The 17595-nt window shown below is 42.5% G+C and overlaps 1 long non-coding RNA gene across 2 annotated transcripts in view; it reads left to right on the top strand.

The window, feature by feature from the left end:
- The first annotated feature begins 916 nt into the window (after nucleotides 1-916).
- LOC109280601 (uncharacterized) overlaps nucleotides 917-17595 on the top strand; it is a 190662-nt gene continuing 173983 nt past the window's right edge. For both annotated transcript variants that reach the window (XR_002086975.2, XR_002086974.2), the window contains exon 1: nucleotides 917-1016. This is a non-coding gene — a long non-coding RNA (uncharacterized LOC109280601). The remainder of the gene's footprint in view (nucleotides 1017-17595) is intronic.

Below are 17595 nucleotides of genomic sequence, written 5' to 3'. Positions count from 1 at the left end.
GCAGATTATGTAAAGTTTTCATATATAGTGGGTCTTGCTAGTCATTTAGTGGGTTCAGTTCCAGCTGCCGTAATGGTCATAGCAGAAGCAGACACGTTGCAGCCCGGTCAGATTCTCACAAATCTGTGAATTCTGCTAAATACCTGTCAGCAACAACCTCAGACAGGACGCAAGAAAGAGTAGTAAACGACAGTATTTTGAACTCCAATTTGTACATTTTTTGCATAGTTGATTGAATCTATCCACAAAGGGGAGAAAACAGGGAAAATTTAAGTACATTTAGGATGTATTTTTGAATTTTCAGTTGTCTACTTTGTGGTGCAAAAAGTGAAAATAGGAATTTTAATAACAAAGACAGGTAGTTAGCTGTGAAATTATATATGTTACAATTTATTTTAAAAACTGTCACATGTATAATATTTCTTTACAGAAAGAACCTAAATTTCAGATGAAGATTGTCTGTTGCCTTGACAACACTCTTCTGTCACATTTCCTTCACTTAACTGACAGTCTAATTAAAGTAGATTTCTGGGATCACCCAGTTATTTTCATATTTGCACTATGCAGTGTATTGGAGAGGTCTAATAGTTCTATTTGTAGTCCATGTGTAAGCTGCAGCTAATCCGCCCCCCAACATATTAAGTTTCTTAGTCATTTTTCACTGCACTGATAAAATAAGAAAAATATTTGGGAACCTTAACAGTGGTTATGTCTTACTAGACAAAAATGGTGAAAGTGTTGATGATGATGATGCAGAAATGCTCAATAAACTGTTCTGTATTTGGGTAAAAGCTTTACGATGTACTCTTACGAAATCAGTCTGTTTAAATACACTCTGTTAATAATTAAGGATGGTGTTAAACAGCAGTTAACTACAACCAGGCACATTTAAATTGGCAGATCTGTATCATTTGCACCCAAGAGTGTCTAGTGATGCAGGAGCTCCCTGCACCATTAGAATCGGTTTTTGCTAAGCCTTTGAATCACTGAGGAAATTCTGGAGAACCAGAAGAAAGGTGAGGGTTTGCTGATTTTTTTTAAAGGCAAATGGAATAATCCTGGTTCTTTGTGAGTTTGTAAACTTGCATTAAATCTGGATTAAATAAAAGTGGCTGGATTAAATAAAACAGGAGTGTTAAGAAATAATTAAAGGACTGTAATATACTCAATGTGGTTTATGGCAAGTAACTTGTCAAACTAGCTTGATGTTTTTGGGGACTTGTATAAGTTTGTTGTATAAAGATAATGAAGGCTAATACATTAGTCAGTCTCACCTCCATCCTTGGCAAAGTCTTTGAAAAAATTATCAAGGCTCACATATGCGAGAGCCCGGCAGGACAAATTATGCTGAGGGGAAACCAGCACGGGTTTGTGGCAGGCAGATCACGCCTGACCAATCTAGTCTCTTTTTATGACCAGGTTACGAAACGCCTGGACACAGGAGGAGGGGTGGATGTCGTATACTTAGACTTCAGGAAGGCCTTCGATACGGTATCCCACCCCATACTGGTGAACAAGTTAAGAGGCTGTGACTTGGATGACTGCACAGTCCGGTGGGTGGCGAATTGGCTAGAGGGTCGCACTCAGTCGTGGTGGATGGGTCGGCTTCGACCTGGAAGGGTGTGGGCTGTGGGGTCCCGCAGGGCTCGGTCCTTGGACCGATACTCTTTAATGTCTTCATCAGCGACTTGGACGAGGGAGTCAAATGTACTCTGTCCAAGTTTGCAGATGACACAAAGCTATGGGGAGAAGTGGACACGCTGGAGGGCAGGGAACAACTGCAAGCAGACCTGGACAGGTTGGACAAGTGGGCAGAAAACAACAGAATGCAGTTCAACAAGGAGAAATGCAAAGTGCTGCACCTAGAGAGGAAAAATGTCCAGCACACCTACAGCCTAGGGAATGACCTGCTGGGTGGCACGGAAGTGGAAAGGGATCTTGGAGTCCTAGTGGACTCCAAGATGAACATGAGTCGGTAGTGTGACGAAGCCATCAGAAAAGCCAATGGCACTTTATCGTGCATCAGCAGATGCATGACGAATAGGTCCAAGGAGGTGATACTCCCCCTCTATCGGGCGCTGGTCAGACCGCAGTTGGAGTACTACGTGCAATTCTGGGTGCCGCAATTCAAGAGGGATGCGGATAACCTGGGAAGGGTCCAGAGAAGGGCAACTCGTATGGTTCAGGGCCTGCAGACCAAGCCCTACGAGGAGAGACTAGAGAAACTGGACCTTTTCAGCCTCCGCAAGAGAAGGTTGAGAGGCGACCTTGTGGCTGCCTATAAGTTCATCACGGGGGCACAGAAGGGAATTGGTGAGTATTTATTCATCAAGGCACCCCCGGGGGTTACAAGAAATAATGGCCACAAGCTAGCAGAGATCAGATTTAGATTGGACATTAGGAAGAACATCTTCACAGTTCGAGTGGCCAAGGTCTGGAACGGGCTCCCAAGGGAGGTGGTGCTCTCCCCTACCCTGGGGGTCTTCAAGAGGAGGTTAGATAAGCATCTAGCTGGGGTCATCTAGACCCAGCACTCTTTCCTGCCTATGCAGGGGGTCGGACTCGATGATCTATTGAGGTCCCTTCCGGCCCGAACATCTATGAATCTATGAATTACATCTCAACATTAATTAAGTTGCCTTGCTACTACAAAACATTCTACAAACTATAGATTGATTTTGTCTATATGCAACTTTATATTTTACCAGTGTCTTGTTGTCAGGTCAGAGAGACAGAGGCATTGAAGGACAGACAGAACAGAGCAGCCCCATGTGGTATCTGAGTGGAAGCATAGCACCCTGCGGGGACCGTTCTCTCAGGTCTTTGTACCTCCCCTCCGAAGGCTGCTCCCTGCCCCCTCCCCTCCTTGTGCATGTCTAGAATAGAGCTGTTCTGCCCCTCTTCCCCTGAGCATCCAGACTGATGCTGTGACTTGCCCTGCCCGTTCCCTGCATATCTGAACTGGGATTGAGATCAGGACCAGGCTGCTGCTCGTCTCCCTGTTCCCCACTCTCCTCCCCCCCATGCATCTGGATTGGGGCATCCATCCATCCCAGGCAGACAAATCAGGTTTAGGCTGTGCAAACTCCCACAGTCGGATTGGGTCCATTGGCAGAGTCTGGCCTATTGAAGGACCTGGCACTCCCCTTCTGGCCCACGCAGTGAAAAGGTTGGGTACCACTGGTCTACTTTTTCAGGCATTATACTCAGTTGCCCTTCAATGTTGTTGGGCATGCAGTGATTCATTTCCTGTACCTGTCTTCTAGGGCTCTGTTTATACATGATAACAAGCCCAGATTTTCCTTTTACTTTCTCGTGCTGACTAACACAGTATGAAAAAGTAAGAATTTAGCTTTTCACGTAATGGAGATTTTGCCTGAGTTATTGAATAATTTCTTGTTAAGAAAGTCTGCACTTGTTTTGAAGGGTATATGAGAGATGGATTGCATTTTCCATCGATGGACAGAATACTAATTCTAGAAATTAGTTTATTCCTAAAGTTGTTGTCATTCTTAAAGATATTTTAATGTTCGAATATAGAATGAGACTTTTAAAATTATGCCCTACACATGTAAAATAAATTACTTGTGATTTACAGAGATTGGATACTCTTTTATTATTTTAACTACAATACTTAGAATTAATATTTATAATTAATAAGAAAAATTAGTTCACATCAGGTAAAAAAACTGACATGCTCAGAAATGTTTATCTTATTTCACAAGTAGATAGATGTTCATGTATATCATGACAAATATTAAAATCTAAAATCATAGCTATCTCCTAGTGATTTAATAGTAAAGCCTGAAACATGCATAAAAATCTGTCCTTTTGTAAAATAAATGACCCTAAAACACTTAAACGCAGCAATGTGAGTAGATGTGTCTAAGGCTAAAAAAGCAATATAGACAATTGATAGTAGATCCAGTGACTTATGTCCCAAGAGAAGTTGTTCCAACCCCGTATCTGTTCAATTTCTCAATTACTGCAGTAGTCTCAAAAAATTCAATCTTGACCACCAGTCTAAATTTGTTATGGATTGAACAGAAATGCAACTAGAATAAGTAGAAGGCAGAAATTAATCAGCTGTTCAAATCTTTGTCTACCCACTCTTTAAACAGATATCTGATTTCAGGTATGGTTTCCCCCACTCTTCATATAAGTAATAATTAATCTGAATTCATGATTAATTATGTTTCCAGTTGTATTTTGCACTACTTAATCATGGAGAACTGATGACTACTGGCTGCCAAATGAAGGAAAATGTTTATTTCAATGTTTTGAAATGTTTGTTTTGAATATATCTTGATTATAAACACAGTTTAAACAAACAGTATTACTTGAGGCAGAAGAATACGAAATAATCATTTAAAGTGGCAAGATGGGAAGTCAGTTTTGGGACATTTTGCCCTTTATAAACATTTTCAGACTTCTCTTTTTTTTACATTATGTATTGCTCATTTACATCATCCTGTCTTTTATTGAGCATCATTTACTTGAAATAGTACTGTGAGAACATTTTAACAAGTCAAGCAATAGCAGTTTTATTACACTTACATGTAGCACACATTTATGTGGTAGTGGAAGTGTGGATTAATGTGTAAATGAATGAGCTGGCCTGGCTCTTAAGCAGAGTGATTTATTTGTGTGCACTCATTTCCTCACAGGTAGACTAAATATATTTCTTCTATGTCTGTTATCCTGATAGCAAGACTGGGGGGATTTGGTCCTCAGCATCAAGAGGCAGTAAAGCCATGGTACAGAGGGAACAGCAAGGGTCACTCCATCCCCACAGTTCTTTGTCAGGGTAGTATTGGTAGAAGGAATAGTTCCCACTTCATAGGACTGTGGCTTCAGTCTGGCTGCAGCATTTGCACTCACTTCCCATTTTCAAGTTTTCTTTATACCTGTCATGTCTAGACCACAGTTTAAAAAAAATGAAAATGGAGACCCTGATGTCACCACCTGATTCCAGACATTGGGCCTTGAGTGGCTTTTGTGCCAGTGCTGTAATCTGCCCTATGTAGCTGAGTTAGCTGAAAGTCTGATTTCATGAAGCCCCCATCTAGAATAAACAGTTTCATTAGTCAACCTTGAGGTGCTTTAGGAGAACTGAATGAAAAAACAAACCCTTACACAAACATTTAATTTAACAAATGTAACAATTTTTTCCTTTTGGGGAAGTGCCTACAAAGAACAAATATCTACAGACTTGTTCACTAGTGAGTTAGCGTTCTAATTTCAGTCAATAGCTTAATAACACACCCATCTCAATATTATTTCAATCATTCAGTAATTGTTCATGCTGTGTGAATGGGCACAATGCTTCTTGATCGAAAGAACAACTTTTGATAAACTACTTCTGCCTAAAACAATCTTGTTTAGGCATAAATTACATTTTATTTTATGATTAAATGGGCCCTGACTGCAGGCTGAAAATTCATCCTCTGCTATAATTTGTTGAAAATTATTCACCCAGATCTGACCAACTATCTCCATCCTGATTTATGTTGAAACCTTTTTTGTTTGAGTTTTCTAGCCTGTCTGAATGCTTGCAAAAATAATAATAACAAAATAATAAGGTTAATAAGAGCTGTGAACATACAGAGAGAATTTGACTTTGAATTTGACGATAAGTCTGCAAATATTTTTCTTGTGTTATCTGCAGCTTTAGTGAGAAGCGGACTCTGCAGCTCATTGAATCCATCAGACAGCATGATTAGGCCCTTGCTTTCAAGAGAAGCAAGATGAACCTCAAAGTTTGAAACAAAATAAACTAAGAAAACTGCAAAGGGAATAAGCTCTGTCAAACTGCAGATACTCTTGCACTGCACTGAGCAGGCCAAGAATATCGCCTTGCATGTTCTTAGTCTACAAGAACCAGAATTGGAAATTAATGCTTCTATTATCCTAAGGTAGTGATTCTCACACAAGGTGCCATGGCACTCTGGGGTGGCTTGGGATCTTTTCAAGGGTGCTGGTGGGTGTATGCAATGTTAGCACTGTTAGGTGTGCAAACATGATTCCCAAGATAAACCCAGAGCTTTCAAATAGGAATCCATAGTGTTAAAATCATTCTGACTTGTTGTGGTCTCTTTCTGAGTACCTTGCATCAGAAAAATTGCTCAATTATTTTTCTGAAGTCTGAAGAAAGTTAAAACTAAGGTCTGGCATTTTCTGAAGGGTGTCGGAAGTCTATTAAAAGGTGTCTTCAGACTGAAAAGGTTGAGTAGCACTTTCCTAACTGTGTGAGTGGCTATGTAGTTGATCACAGCCCAAAGAAGTATTAATTGCTACAAACTTTTTATTAATCATTTACCTTTTTATAAATCAATTTGACATTGAAATACTGTACCATTTCCCTTCCTGCACATAACATTTAACAGCTGTGTGAAATAGGTAGTGGACTAGGAACCAATGGACCAGAATTGCCTTCCTGGCTCTGTGCAGCTTTGCTGAGTGACCTTGAACAAGGCATTAAACCCCTCTGAATGCCCTCTAAATTAGGGATAAGAATATTTCTGAGCATGTTTAAGGTGAATGGAAAGCCTCATATAAGCACAAAATATTATATATTTAGTTATGTTAGAGTGATGTTGTATAGCCAGGATGGTCCAGGAAATGGTGAGGAAGGGCTTTTTGTGGATGATATCAGACCTGAAGAAAGATGCATTGCATTTGAAAGCTTCTCTAAGTATCCTAACCATGCAGGTAATCCAGTAAAAAATATCACCCACCAAAATCCTTGCCTCCCATATATTTAGTAAGTGGGATTGGTCGAGCCTGTTTTGTACAGTTTTAAATCTCCTAAATGATTATGACTAAACAGTGTTCAGATCCTGTGTTTGTAAGGGAGGAAAAAGATATATCCTGGAAATGTATGAATTTCCCCATAAATAAGCAAGCACAATTTTTCTGGTTAAGCTTTCTGGTTGAGCCCTCATCTGGTGGGAACCTGTTCCTTGTCTAACTTATAGTTGGATTCTAAATCTAAAATTAAAACCGCTGGAAATGCTTTGAATTTCTGCTCCATTTTCCATATAGAGCCCTGAGGCTACCCTGTATCTTAATATACTCTACCCTTCAGATAGGGAAGGCAAGAGGGATCTTCCTTGGTGCCCACTGAGTTTAATGGGAATCTTTAATTGAGGGATGATTCCTTAGAATATATTGCTTCTTCCTGTAATGTCCCTCCCTCTACATTCTGCATGTGGCACATCCCTGAAGAAAGACTGTCTTGTGTTTAAAGGACCGTAACAGAGAGCAAGGGTCTCTATTACTTTAAGAAGTAATAGACCAGCATTATAGGGCTGGGCAAGTGATAGGACCAGTTGCCAGAAAGCGAGCAATTGAAGGACCGCAGTGTCAGGAGCCACAAAGCTATGGATCACCACTTGGGAGCAAGCTGCCTTCTAATACGCAGCAGGCAGAGCCCCAGCAAAGTAGTTAAACCGAGCCTGTAGAGTAGCTAGATAAGTGGGAACAAGCTTGTTCAAAATAATGAGGGGAAGCCCTTCAACCTACTTCTGAGGACCAGAGTCAGGTGATGCCCAAAGGAGATACCTCAGCTCTGGGGCTAGAGAACTTAGACTAGCCATGACTTCTGAAGCAGAGGAGCTCCTGCCAGCACAGGCTGCTAAAGAGGAAGCCACAGATCTAGAAAGGTACCCTGAACGTTGGGAAGAAGGTAGCTGATAGAGTAGGATTTTGCGGTAATGGGGTGTAAAGGCTTTGAGTTAGAGACTGTCTGGTTTGGGTTTTGTTTTCTTTGACCAGAGGGTTAAGAGTGACTAAAGGGAAAGTTGGAGCCATGGGGAGAAGGTGGTGCCTTAGGAGGCACTGTGTGCTTTGAGTCCTGCAAGGGTCATGGATAAACTGGGCTGAAGCCAGCAAGGGAACAGCCCTGCAAAGCCCAAGTGGGCTACACCCAGTATAGGGCCAGAAGGCCCAGTGAATGGGGTTACTGTAACTCCCAGAGGCCTGGGTGTGGCTGTGGAGGAGGCTGGAGGCCCTGACAGGTGCCCCTAACTCATGATTAGGGCCATGAGGCCATGATTTGTGCCTGTTGGATATGGAATGGTGCCAGTGAGGCTCAAAGCAGTTTAGCTAGGGTTTGGGTCTGGAGCTAAGCAATAGAGAGTGAGATTAGAAAAAACAATCAGAGGGGAGTACCCAAGGCTCACTCTGAGTCTCCAAGGGCAGCATCCCAAATATTACATAGGTCATCCAAAGTATGGCAAGTGAGGATAAGGCAGTAACTTTGGAAGACCAGAGTAGGCAGATAGGATGAATTTGGCAACCAAGGGGGCACCACAGCTACCCTTTGAGGCAGGTCCCCTCAGAAGGACCAACTGGGACTCCAGGGGCACAGTTTTAGTTCCAGGCTCCCCCATACAATCCCTGCATGTTTTCAGGCAGAGCACTTTAATCTCTTTGTATTTTAGTTTCCTAAATGTGAAATAGGTTGAAGACTGACTTCCTTTAGACTCTCCTGCCTCTTTGGTCCACTTTAATCATGAACATCCTAGGGCAGGGAAGACCTCATGCCATGTGTTTGTCTAGTGGCTAACTAGCACAACAGGGCCCCTGTCCTGGCTGGTCCTCTACAGTTATTGTAATACTGCTGCCAACAAACACTGGGAGAACAACAGAACAGGCCTTTCAGCAGACAAGGAAGTGGTCTGACTTCCTTGTCTTGAAGCCAAAGGAAAAGCTATAAGTGAATTGCAATAAAAGGGGGGGGGTATTAATTCTTTCAAATATTGAGATTTTCATAACAATGTACATTGAATTAGAAAATAGTATAAAATGGGAGATTTCATTAAGGTTTAAAAATTACTGTGAGCGTGAAATAATTTAGCTATACATTTCAGAAAAAATACACAGAAGGTAAAATAACACTTTTCAGAAAAATAGCGGAGCTTTTTAAGGGAAATACAGAGTACCACATGTAATGTGGCTTCTGGGTTTGCTCATGTTCATTACTATATGCCTTTGTGAAGAAGTGACTCAGTAATTCTTAGTACTCAGTCAAGAATGCCTGGAAGTAGAACTTCTAGCCATGAATATGTTCAGAGACCAAGGAATAGTTTTCTCAGTCTCAACAAAGGTGTAATTTTTTTTGAGGTTAAAGGAGGATTTTATTCTATTCTGCATACTGATTATCCAACAAGTGTTGATTTACATGTGGCCATTTAAAGTAAGACTCAAAGTAAGTTACTTCTAGTTCTTTTAATGAAGCTTTACAATCAGAGGTTTTTGTAGTTCTGTATGATCTCCTTTAAGCCAAGTTTTAGAAACTCTCAGAATATGTAATTTGGAAATTGTAATAGATCACCATAAATCTAATAAGCAGCCAAGCTTAGCAGTGAACTCTCTATAGTTATTAACATCAGTTAGATAGGGCAGAGGAACTGAACTATTCCAAATGTATTTATTGAGGCTATAGATGCATGTATCTTGTGATTCCAGGACTGTAGTTTCTGCTATCTTGGGACAAATTGTATTTCAGTATTTAAACTTCCCTTTATTTTTATTCTTAGCCTTTAAGGTTGTGAAGAACATAATTAAAATGAAAACAAGGGAATAGGGATAAAGATATGTCTTTCTGAGGTCTAGTATGCATTACAGAGTTTTGTCAGCATCACAATGTTGGCTGTGGTGTGTGGAATGATCACATCCCTTAGCTGAATATAAGTTGTAACTGTGTTGGTCTAAAGGCAAAAGCAGTCAGAACTTTTGTGGCAGAGGCAATATCTTTTATTAGACCAGCTAGATAGTTGGAAAAATACTTTTTTTTTTTATGTGCAAGCTTTCAGGCTCATGTGCCCTTCCTTAGGCAAAGGAGAATGCAAAGATTGTAACATTTCTCCCAGGTAGAAATGAAACTTCATATTGTACAGGAGAACTGGAGGACGGTATACATTCTCCTGAGTGGGAAAGTTAATTTTATACAGATTAGGCTGGAATAAAAGTTGGAGCACTCTGTTTACCTCAAAGGTATCTGATGGCAAGCAGAACGTTGAATTTTGCTTCTCATTGCTCACATTGCACAGGAGAACTGGTCAATGGAATGGTTCTCCTGGGTAGCCTATTCTATTGACCAGTTCTGCTGTGCAATATGAAACAACGTCAGGTTGATGGAATGGTTCTCCTGGGTAGGGAACTTCCCAGGGGGATTGGCAACTCCGTAGGACAGAGTTTGCACACAGCTTCAAATAACAACTGATAATGAGAACTGTTTTCCCTTCTTTTCCAGGAGGTTTTATTTCTGAAGCCTAATATTAACAACATTAAGTGCAGATTTTTTAGGTATTTAATTTCTGATTTTTTTTTGCAGAACCATCTATTTTGTGCTATCTGCTGCAAAACCCCAAATGGCCCTGTCGATTCTGCAGCCTCTGCCAGGCAGTTTTTACAACAGAATTGTCATTGTTCATATAGAGAGTTTTGGCATATCCAAAACTGACAAGGGAACAGTGTCAAACTAAATTTAACAGGCAAATAAACAACGCAGGGACTGTTGTGTTGTTTTCATTATCCATTTTCATAGGTGATTCTTAAATCATCACTTTCCTCATTGAAGCAACACTGTTTTGATTTTTATTAGAATGTTTCAGGGTATAGGTCCAGTTTTGTCACTATGTATTTCAGGCTTTTGATTTAGCATGAGTAACCTCATTTGATAGTGCTCTGTAAAGTATACTGTGCTTCTTGTTATGATTATCTAATGCATAATATTAAGACAAAAACATCAGAGTGAAAGAAGTTTTTCTTCTATTTATTTTCTTTTTTAGAAATTCAAACCGAATGCCTTCTTGAAGGGAAGGCAGAACTCTTGATTGAGAAAAAGTTTGCATGAACTGTGTATTAGAAACTTAATCTGAGTCATGTTAGCCTGAAGGGCACCACTGTTTTCCTGAAAGCTTGCCTTTGAGATTGGATTCCAAAAACAACAGAGCCCCAGGCCTTTGTGTCAAGGGTGCAGAAAATCATTAAACAGCACAGAAGTGGCTTGAAATATGTCTTAACTTGCAAGCATTATTATCAGCATTTGACACCATGCCAATCATTAAAATATACATCCTTTTTACTAGTCTCCTTCATCATTATTTGTGTCTGGAGGAATGGTAGAAGTTGTATACAACATCCAGAACCTGGAAAAATGGTGGTTGTGATTCAATTGACAGGCCAAAATGTCTTGTTTTGGCTGCCCTCAGCCTTGAGCTACCTTACGGAATGTTTCTGAGAGGAGAGACCTTCCTTTTAACAACCTTTTCCCTCAGGAGACATCTGCTTTTTTATATTCACTCTGCCTAAAGATATGTATTGGAAACAAGAAGTCACACTTTTGCTACATTAACTTCAGAATGTGTACTCAAACTCCAGTGATCCATGAAGATTTAGTGCCAGCCTTCTTTGTCAGGAAAGACAATGCATCATAGCCTTCCTGTTTGTCAGAAGTGGATTATGGGCTAAATCCTGCTCATTTTGTGGACAGCAGTATCCCAAATGACTTCATTGGAAGTACTCATATATGGTAAGAAGGATTCAGTTTCCTGTGCCTTTTTAAAACATGAAATAGAGGTAAATGTGGGAAACAATTTCAGCTTGGTATTACTTCAACTTATCTTGTGACCCAAATATTTCCCTAACCTAATTATTTAAAAATTCAGTAAAACAAGTATGTATGTCTACATTTGCCTCCATAAGTACGGAGACAGAAAGGGAGATAAATGTATACAACCTCTATTCAGCAAAGCACTTGGATACAAACTACCTTCAAGGGTGCAGAAAATCATTAAACAGCACATACTTTAGAGTTCTGCTGGTTTGAGACATTGGTGAAAAATTAAACTTTTTCTTTTCCCCTGAGAGTGATGTATAACTTTAATTACTGCATGCATTTTAAGAAGTGTTTACAGGATGCTGAACATCCTTGCAGAAAATTAAACCAATACTGGGGATAATGCCCAGGAGAATGGATCTATTCACTCAAAGAATGTAGATGCCAAGACTAAACAAAGGAGAAGAGAGAATTGGGGGACTTGTTACGGAAAAGTCAGCTCCAGTTCCAATTTCAGTGTTCAAAGAAAATATTAGAACTTCAGCTAGAAAAGCGAGCAACTCGTTTACATTTTGGTCTGATATTATGGCTTTAATATCATATTGATGATGCCCATAACATTACAGTTAAATGTTAATATGGTGATGTGGCAATTCAGGAATCTGTCTTGGTACAATTTATAGCTTCTGGATTCATTATGACATTGCTTTATCATGAGTGCAGCAGCCTTGTTTTAATTTCAGGATGTGCCAAAGACAAAGGAAGCTGACCTACAGTAGACAGCAATTGCCCATGATTCAGAAACAAGCTGGGAGCAGCAGAAGTGTCCTGGGCCATTCCAGGCGGGCCCTGGCCTAAACCCAATGGTTAAAATGTAAGAGGCTCAGTTGGGTCAAGTATTTCTACAGAGCCAGGCAGTGGTGTGTTTTGTCATCCTGTGTCTGCTCTGTGTAGAGTAACTGCACTTCTGAGTGGCAGAGCCTGTTGGTGAATATGCAGCAACACACAAAGATAGCAGGTCACAAACTTGCAGGTCAGGATGACTGTACAGAGCCCATGTACCATGTCTTAGTACAGCACTGCCTGGCACCAAGTTACTCTGTGGTGAAATATAAGCATTTTCCGGGGATTACAACTTTAAAATGAGACAAAATCCTAATTTTTAAATTGGTTTGGGAAACCAGGATGTTGTGATTAAGTCAGTCAGTCACTGTAAGATGTTTGGTGATAAAGACAGCATAAATGTAGTGATTGAGCACGGAATCTGTGCTAGTGTTTGCAGCCATAAGAAAGTGCATTATGACTTGTTTGCATCTCTGTGAATATTGTCAGTATCAGTAGCTAATTTATATGGGCATGTCTGTTCTTCAATAGTAGCAACAACAATTTTTTTTAACTTGCAGGGAATCTAACATTTCTCTCTACTGGGACAGAGAAGGGCAGATAGGGCACTGTGGAGGCCATTTCTCCCTGCAGAACTGTGCATAGTTGATACTGGTTTTGGGGAAAACTTAGAATCACATGATGCCTCCCTCTCAGAATGGCTCCCTGTTGTGGGAAGTTTTTTAAATGTAGATTAGGCAAACATTTGTCTGGGATAATTGGATAAGAGATGATACTGCTTTGAGCAGTGGGGTTCAACTAGATAATTCCTTAAGGTCCTTTCCAGCCCAGTCTTTGTGATTCTATGAATTTTGACTGCACTTTGTCTGCTTTGTCTGTTCCAACCAAGTTTGCCCTTCTCTTCACTCACAGGTTCTTCATCACAGCTTCACTCTTTGTCTGCCCTCTTGCCTCCTTTCTCCTCTCATCAACCCTTCTTTTGCACTGTCTCCCTCACTCCCTTTCTCTCCAAGATTCCTTTGCCCTTCACTCTTCTTTCCATTTAGCATATTCCTCCTAACTAAACCCACCCAAAATTGTGGACCTAACTTGCTATCGTGTTAATTCTGCTGGTGTGTTGCATCTCCCCCCCACTTGCCTATTTAGACTGTAAACTCTTTGGGGCTGTTTAACTGTTTATACAATGACTTGCACATTGCCTTCCCCCTCCTCCCCCCTTTTGGGGGAAGGATGGTATATAAACAGTGCTGTAATAAACTAGTAATGTAAAATATTAACACATAACCAATACTTCATTCACATAATTTTGTTTAAACGCCATATAGAATGTGATATGGTTAAGCCAGTACTTCTTATCCTTAAGTTTTTGTCCAAAACAGGTTTATTAATTGACTGAGTGCATTAAAATGACCTTCTAGACAGACCACATCTTTCCTGTAGAGCAAGGACATCATGCTTCGCTTACCAGGATCTCTACATCTATCATTTTATTCAATTGTCCCACTTACTAACAACCCAAGACTCCTTGCTTAGGCTTATGTAGTGAATCCTAGATGATAACATACTTGCTGTGGTTGCTTGTTCTGACTGACTTGGTATAATTCTCATATCGGGGAGCAGTTGATATTAGAAAAATGCTGAATCCTTGAAGCTTGATGAGAAACAAGTGAAGAAATAGGTAATGTGACTTCAGTGTGTCTGGTTATCTTTCACATCCTAACAAGAACTCAACAGTGATTTGGAAAGATGATTGCTAGCCAAATACAGAAGGAACAGGAACAGAATAGTGCCCACTTCATTTCTGCTAGATTAGCATTAAGAAACCACCATATGTGTAAAATACCAACGCTCTGGTCCTTTTGGGTAACATACACTCATGAGAGACATAACAGCATTTTTCTTGGGGATTATTCCCTTTTTAAATTGTCCTTTCATACTCTTCCAAACTTGTCTTCTCTGAAATACCAATATAAATGAAATATAGGGTGCAATCTATTATACCCAGCCTTTCTGGTTTAGTAAGCCATTTGGCATATGTTAGAGATCAATTCTGTTTAGCCCAATCTTTTAATTCTGGGATATTAACTGCAATACAGGTAGCAGCTGAAAGTACACAGGGTAAGTGGAAACCCTAGGTAAATCCTACATGCAGTGCATTTATTGCACTCGCGGTGCTCAGTGCCTGGATTTTGAATCTAGACTCGTTCTATTAGTTCATGCCACTGCAGAATAGCACCGGTAGGAAAATGGGAAGACAGAGAAGGACCTGCAACCGCATATTGCTGTGTAGAAGAAGCATTGGAGAAGTGAGCTTGTAATTTTGTCATTGCAACAAATGACACCTGTGCTTTACCGTGTAGCTTCAGATAGCTTGAATTTATTCCTCATCACTGTGTCTTGGGGATCTAGCAGCCATAACGCGTTTGGTTTTGCTTCTTACTAAAGCTGCGTCAGCATCTGCTCTTGCGGTGTCACATTCGGCTTGCGAACAACACCCTGCTTTTATCAGCGGTGAAAGCCTTTTCCCCCTTGGTGGAAGTGTCCCAGTAATGAGTACATTATTGCTAACTGCTCCACAGCTGGAAACAGGTTTCTGATTACTCTGAGCGCCGGAGGGGTGTTGTCCTGGACCTTGATTGTTGGGAAACCTGGCTAGTGGTCATATATCCCTCGCAAATAAACATCTTGGTAACTGTACAGGGCAGTACAAAACCCCACTGCCCTTTCACACCAGTCAACAACGACCTGGCTGCTTGCTGGTCTCCGCGCCGGAAGCACGCACGCGGGTGCTGGCGGGCTGAGGACTGCGGCCCCGCCGGGCGTCGCGCAGTACACGGGACCCGGCCACAGGCAGGTGTGACGTGGTCAGTGACCCTGGGGCTCTGCACAGACACAGCCGGCCGCCGGCGTAGTGCTGGGGCCGGCGAGGAAGGCAGGACCGTGCCCTGTGCGGCTCCCCTGGCTAAGGGCAAGGCTTTGCGGCGCTAGGGAGCGAGCCCGCGGGCCCAGGCATGTGTGGGGGCGCTGCAGGAGGGCTAACGCCGTGGCCCCGCGGGGGATGCTCTCCGCCGCCCCGGCTCGGAGGCAGCTGTCTCCAGCAGCGAGCACGCGGCCGGCAGCCGCCCCGCGGGGCTCTCCGGCCCGTCTCGTCTCCACGCGGGCGGACCTGGGGGTCGGCGCGCGGGAAGCGGCCCCGGGCGGGCGGGCGGCCGGGCCGCTCCGGGCACCAGCAGCGCCCGCGGGAAGGGAGCTGGGGGCGGCCCTGAGCGTTGCTGCGGAGTTTTCTCTGGTGTCTCCAAAATTCACGAGAGGAATTTCCATCCCTTTCATCAGACAGGGTCGGAGCCGCGACCGGGACAAGCGCCGCGTTCGGCTGGTTTGTGTGGAAACGCGCTGGCTGGTCCTGGAGTCCCGCTGGCCCGGGGGTAGCTTGCCCACACCTGGAGGCCGGAGGCTGGCTGCTTTGTGTGGAGTAAAGCCCCCCCCTCCAGGACTTCACTAAGGACAATAAGAAAGCTCTTCTGCTCCAAAGATGCGTGGGACTGGGGAAACCTCCCTTTTCTTGGTGCAGTTTTTGTGGCAGATGCAAAGGGATTTTTGAAATGCCAAAAACTTGCTTGTGTCTAATGCCAGTTTGGAGAAATGCCTGGTGTGAAATAGGGGTGTAGGCTGTAGCCGTGTTGGTCTAAGGACATAGGCAGGCAAGGTTCTTTGGGTGAATCTGATATCTTTTATTAGACCAACTTAAATAGTTGGAAAACAATTACTGAGCAAGCTTTCGGGTTCAAAAACCCTTCGTCAGGCTAAGGAAGTTTCAGCAGTTGGTGTGCGCTCTTCCTAGATGGAATGAAAAGTGAAGAAGCCAGGGGCTGGGCTGGTATGCATACAAGACAGGTAGTCAGTGAAAATGTAGATTGAGGAGTCTCAATGGGTGGGGATCAGGGCATTTGGTGCATTGGATGAGGTGTATTCCATTTCTGGAGGTGCAGCTATAAGATCCGGGAATGCTGATGGCTCTGTTGTGGGGTGTAGTAATAGTGGGGGTGGTGGAGATGTGTTGGCAGGTTTTGCATTTCTTGTCATGGCACGGTCTGGATCCTTTTGGTGTATTTTGGGCCTGAGGAATTTTGCTTCTGGTGGTAAGGTTAGCAAGGTTCGGTGCTTGTTTGAAGGCTAGGATGGGTGGCCAAGCCCTCAGATACCACTGAATTTGCACTGAAGAGAACACCCGGGATTGCCACCTCACCACTCTTAAAAAGGCTTTCACCCAACAAGGACACTCCTCCAGAGAGAGAGGTCGCATGTTTGAAAGAGCCACCCGGATACCACGTGAAGAACTGCTGCAGTACAGAAGAAACCCCCCCACAAATCGCACACCGCTGGTTATGACCTATCACCCCTCCCTTGAACCTGTATGGAAAATCCTCAAACAATTGCAACCCACATTAGAATGAGACCCTATTCTTAAAAAGATCTTCCCAGAGCCACCCATCCTAGTCTTCAAACAAGCACCGAACCTCGCTAACCTCATCACCGGAAGCAAACTTCCTCAAGCCCAGAACACACCAAAAGGATCCAGACCGTGCCATGACAAGAAATGCAAAACCTGCCAACACATCTCTACCACCCCCACGGTTACTACACCCCACAACAGAGCCATTAGCATTCCTGCATCTTATAGCTGCACCTCCAGAAATGTAATATATCTCATCCAATGCACCAAATGCCCTGATGGAAGATATGTAGGAGAGACCAAACAACAACTGCGCACCAGAATGAATGCACACCGGAAATCTACCAAAGACAGGAATACCCAATTACCTGTGGGGGCACATTTCTCACAAGAAAACCACTTGCTCGCTCTCTCTCTCTCTCTCTCTCTCTCTCCAATCTCAGTCCTGATCCTCAAAGGAAACTTACAAAACACTTCCCAGAGACGAGCCTATGAACTCCACTTCATCAACCTCCTGCATACTAAACATCATGGACTAAATATAGACATTGGATTTATGACACATTATAACCTGCCTGACATCTGACTTCCCAGGTATCTCTCCACTTTCATCCCACTTCTTTCTCTTCCCCCCCCCCAGCCTCTCTCTCACCCATTGACTCCTCAGTCTACATTTTCACTGACTACCTGTCTTGCATGCATACCAGCCCAGCCGCTGGCTTCTTTACTTTTC

Source organism: Alligator mississippiensis, chromosome 11 (genome assembly GCF_030867095.1).
Source record: "Alligator mississippiensis isolate rAllMis1 chromosome 11, rAllMis1, whole genome shotgun sequence".
NCBI lineage: Eukaryota > Metazoa > Chordata > Crocodylia > Alligatoridae > Alligator > Alligator mississippiensis.
The sequence above is the reverse complement of the archived record's forward strand: the minus strand, read 5'-3'. Positions and strand labels throughout refer to the sequence as shown.